Genomic DNA, 5,684 nt, shown 5'->3' on the forward strand with positions numbered 1-5,684 from the left:
CTATATCTTTTTATGTTTGATACTCACCCATGCTTATTGATAGGGGGAGCTTTCGCTCTCTTCATACATTTGTCCCCTTTTTGATGTTGTCAAATGGGGAGAAATATTGTGAGTATATTCTTTCTTGTTTATATGCATAATATATTCATTTTAGACAAACAACATTAGTTGTAAATTGTTTGTTAAACATCATCAAAACAAGAAGGCCAACAATCTCCCCCTTTTTGATGATGACAAACAATTTACAAAAAGGATATATGCATGAAAGAAAATGAATATATAAATTATAATTCACGTGCATATAAACAAGAAGAAATATACTCACAATATTTCTCCTCCTTTGACAACATCAAAAAGGGGACAATAAAAGGATGAAGAGAGCGAAAGCTCCCCCTATCAATAAGCATAGATGAGTATAACAACAAGGAAGATATAGGGATTGCTCCCCCTATCAAAATGCCTCATGAATGTATGAAATGAAGATCATGGCAAACATATGTGAGCAAGCATAAATAAAAAATATGCTAAACACCACTCACATACAAAAAGACAAATGAGAACATGTATAAATATATCAAAGTAAAAAAAATAGTGTCTCATTAACACAAAAAAAATGTAAAAATAGATTTATGAAAACAAATGAGAGAATAACATGAGAATCATTGAAAAAGAGTTTTCGAAAGAAAACAAATCAACCAAATAAAATCATAAATCAACCACAATCACATAAAACCAAACCATCATTGATTTTCAAAAAAATCAAGAGAGGCAACCATATCTAGCTCTTGAGCTAGTATCAACCCATGTGAACATTTTAGCACCCGGTAAACAAGATTTGGGAATAAACACCCAATAATCTGGGGGGTTATATAAATACAAACCTCTCATCAAAACAAAATTAATAATCATGAAAACAAAGGAATTTGATCAAAGAAAAATTGTTTTCAAAACCAAAAGATTTCAAAGCATAATTTTCAAAACCAAGAAAAAGAAAGATAAAAGTACTAAAATTCTTGGCTTAAAAATTATTTTGGCACCCAAGTATTATTGGTGCCGGTTTGTTTAGGGACATGACCCCTATCATTAAAGCTCAAAGTCCTAGGGTTATGAACCCTCTTGGACATATGTGGTGCACGGGATCGGTCATAGCAATAATCACTCAAATGACCCTTCTGATTGCAATATGTACAATGGAAAGGAAGCATTTGCTTATGTTGACCATTAAAAGGTGCACGTGGAACATTTGCAAATAAAGATGGTCTTTTAAGATTATTTTGCAAATGAGAAACATTTTGAAACGATGTTGGTCTACTTGAAATATTTTACGATTTAGAAACTTTTCGCAAATCAAAACAAAACTTAGCTAAGTGACCAACTCTACCATAAAAATCACAATGATACACATGAGCATGCTTATGATGAGAAATAGGTGCATGTGTGTGTACATGTGATGAAGAAACTTGATGAGATGCACAAGTAGAATTAATATTCTTATGTTTTTTTGCATCATAGCAAAATTTAGCTAAATGGCCTTTACGACCACAAAAGGAGCACTTATAAACTTTGCTATACAAGTGTGCATAGTATGTAGGTGATTTTGTAGCACTAGATTTAGCACACTTGTCCATAAGTTTCTTATGGTTATCAATGTATGTTTTTAAAGTTGAATCTAAGCATGATATGCGTTCCTTAACAAGATTCAAATCATCATTATGCACAACATCATTGATAATAGAAGTAGAGCATGTATGGTTATCAAAATCATTTCTAATAGCTACTACTTCGAGCATGACATTATCTCTTTCATGAATTATCTTAGCAAAGTTTGAAAGCAAAGAATCATGATCCAATTTTAAATTTTTATTGTTTTCTTTAAGGATCATATTTTTATTAAAAATAGTATCAAACTTAGAAGATAAAGACTCATGATCGGATTTCAAATTTACATGCTTGCTTTGTAAATCAATGAAATCATTTTGCAATTTCTTGTAGGCATGCAATAATTTATCACTAGCACAAGCAAGTTCATCATTAGGTAAATCATTAATAGATTCGAACTCGCAAACCTCACTAGGGCTATCGCCTAGTGCACGTGTGCATGAAGCTCCATATGAACTTGAAGCGGGATCCTCCAAAGCTTGTCAGATCGCCTCCAAGTCTCCTTGATGTGCTTCTATAAATTTCCATAAATTGTAAGCACTATCAAAATGAACAAATTTGTTAGGCATAGATGAATTAAAAGCATTTAGCAAATATTCTAACAAAATATTGTTCATTATAAACATACGATGATCATTCTTATTCCACTTGGATTTCTCCAAAATGGGCATAATATAAGCATCATCTATAATTTCCCATAAATCAAAATGTTTAGATCTAACAAATAGCTTAAATCTAACACACCATTGGGTATATAGGAAATTATCTAATCTAGAAGCAACACTAGAATCATAGCCTAAACAAGATGCATCATTCATATCCATAAATTGTAAAAATATGCAAGCAAGATGCAAATGCAATCAAAACAAGATTAGCACAAAAAGATAACTTGGATCTTTAACTCAAGGCGATTAGACCTTAAATCAAAGAGTACCAAGCTCTGATACCAATTGTTAGACCCTAGAGGGGGGGGAGTGATTAGGGTCTTATGCTAATCTAATCCGATTATATGCCAATTAAAATTAATTAACAGGTTATCCTAGCAAGTATGAAATACAACAAGTTATATGAGCTAGGATAAGTAAGATGAACAATGAGATATATCCTATATGATGAAATATATATGTAAGGATATATAAACTAACATAAGATGATATATCCTACCAAAGAGATATACAATATGATATATGAAAGGATATGAATAATGAGACAATGGCGATATGAGCAATGATCACAAATATAAATGAAAACCAAAGCACACTCAAACACAAGATATGATCACGAAGTTCGGACCTTCCGTCCTACGTCTCCGCTCCCCACTCCCGGGGAGAAATCCACTATCACAACCGGGTTTTCTACGTTCACCCGAATAACGTTTACACCTCACAGTGTCGGTTTTTAACGCTCACTGAACAACGTTCACTCCTCACACTCGGTTTTCTAGTTCACCGAAAACTTCACAACACACTCGGTTTTCTAGCTCACCGAAAACCTTACAACACTCACAATAAACACAAAGAGAGATGATGAAGAAGATTGAGAAAGAATCCCTCAATCTACAGTGAAGCTTCCTCCTTTGTAAACAAAACCCAAAACAAACTTAAACCAAAACTAAACAAGCTTAAACCCTTGTTTAAAACATTGTTTAAAAACTTCTTGGATGTATAGAGAACTGAGATCAATGGGGTATTTATAGCCTCCAAGAACCTCAGCCAAAAACCCCAAACCAAATGACAAAAATAGCCCCAGCAACGGTAACAAAAATAGCCGTTGGAAACAGAACTGACAGAGCGACGGTCGACCGAAAAAATTCGCGGTCGACCGAAAAAATTCGCGGTCGACCGCGATCCAGATCTGAAACTGAGAATACAAGCAGAACTTTGTCGGTCGACCGGTGCGATCGACCGATGAAAATTTTGAGCTCTCGGTCGACCGGTGCGGTCGACCGATAAACTCTATGCTGCCCACTGACGAATGATCACATGAGCGGTCGACCGGTGCGGTCGACCGAGGACTGATACATTCAAAAACTGATTTTAAAACAGATTTTTTGACTTTTGAAAAATTGTTAAAAATAACAAATGAAGTCCAAAAAATATGAAACTTTGGGAAATGTATATAAACATGTAAATGAACATGTTACAAAAAGAATTTTCCAAATTGCATTTCCCATTTGTGAAAAATCATCATTTTACAAAAATAGTCCAAAACACGAAAATGTAAACATGTGAATTTTGACGTTTAGGCTAAATCATGTTTTGAAACTTTGCACAATGATTATATAGACTTAATAAAATATGTATATGATTATTGTTAAGTCCAAAAACTAAGAAAATAATATTTTCACAAAATTGCATATTCTATGCAATATATACTAAAACACAATAATAAATATGAAACATGTGATTTCATATTTATAAACATGAAAACCCAAAAACACATGTATGTATATATATAACTATATATATGCTTAGAAACCAAAACTTATGTATATATATAACTATATATATATATACGAAGAAACCAATAAATGTGTGTGTATATGATATTGAGCTTAGAGTATCTAACACACATAATATAAAATCTAAACTAGATTACCCAAGCTTGATCTTGATCTTCATTGAGCTTGACTTGGTACACTTTGCGGATGAAGCTTGAACTTGATCTTTAACTTGAATTGTATGTTGCTTCACTCCACAATTCCGCCAACCTCCATTTGATATCGTCGTTGAAGCGCTATTCCATCCATCCTCTAACTCGTTGTTTGCCTAGAATAAATACGAAAACACAAACACTAGACAAACAACATTAGTTATAAATTATTTGTTAAACATCATCAAAACAAGAAGGCCAACAAAAAGAAGGAAGAAGAGAAGGAAAATGAGAAGAGATGGTCAATAGGTTTGGTAAGTTCTAAGATGCTAAATCATAGATGATTAAAGAACCTTTAATTTGTATGTGTTAATTGTAAGCCTTTAACTGTTAACCATTATAAGCAACATGTTAACTGTTTCTTATTTCTAAATTATAGACTTTGTCAAAACCCATTGATGATGCTTTCAAAAGGGAAGATGAGATTGAGGCGTTATCAGTTGAGGAGCAGCTAAAATTTTGGAGAAATGCTGCTAAAGTAAACCAGAGAATATGTCATGCATTGAGGGTCTCCAAGAAAATGTATTGTCAAACCTTCATGAACGAGATTCGTAGACTTAACGAAAAGGTTAAGGGGTTGGAGGGATCTAGTGACATAGTAGATCCCTTGGTTTTAAAGAACAATGTGAAGAAGCTTATTGCACAGCAGATGAAAGGAAAGCCAACCATGGAAGAAGAGGACAAACATGATGTCGATGGAGAAAACCTTGATAATGAGCTCGTATTTGAGGATGAAAGGAAAAGAATGGAGAGAGAGAGAGATGACGTGACCAAGAATGAAGGGGTCGAGGAAGTGACCAAGAACGAAGAGAGAGAAGAAGTGATCAAGGATGAGGAGGACAAGCAGTTGGTTGATGAGAGATCTGAGGTGGCAGAGGAGACAAAAGGACCGATAATAAAATATGTGCATACATCTGTGCAGGAGGAGGAAGATGGGGTTGAGAATGTTCCACTCAGCAAAGGAATGAAGAGGTCGAGGAGGACGGTGAGCAAAAAATATGTGGGTTATAGGAGTAGAGCTCCAAGCACAAGAGCAACAAAGAAAAGTCAACATGTTAGGACACCATTCACTGAGGATAAGAAACATAAGGCTAAGGGAGGGGAGCACAAGGAAGGGGAGCACAAAGATGAACCAATTGTTGTCAGTGACAAGATAGAAAAAATAACAGTTTAATATGATGACAGCGTTGCCAAGTGGGATATGCTAAAAAGCACGTATTTGTCAGATGTTGATCGTGCTGCCTTAAAAGAGGTGAATGAAGGTATTCCTGATTTAGGGACATTTAGCTTAAGAGTATTGGATAATGCTGGGGCTTCTGTACATAACTACAAAATACCAAGCAATGTGGCAATGAAACTCTCAGCTAAGGAGA

This window comes from Asparagus officinalis, chromosome 5, assembly GCF_001876935.1.
Source record: "Asparagus officinalis chromosome 5, Aspof.V1, whole genome shotgun sequence".
In the NCBI taxonomy this organism is placed as follows: Eukaryota; Viridiplantae; Streptophyta; class Magnoliopsida; order Asparagales; family Asparagaceae; genus Asparagus; species Asparagus officinalis.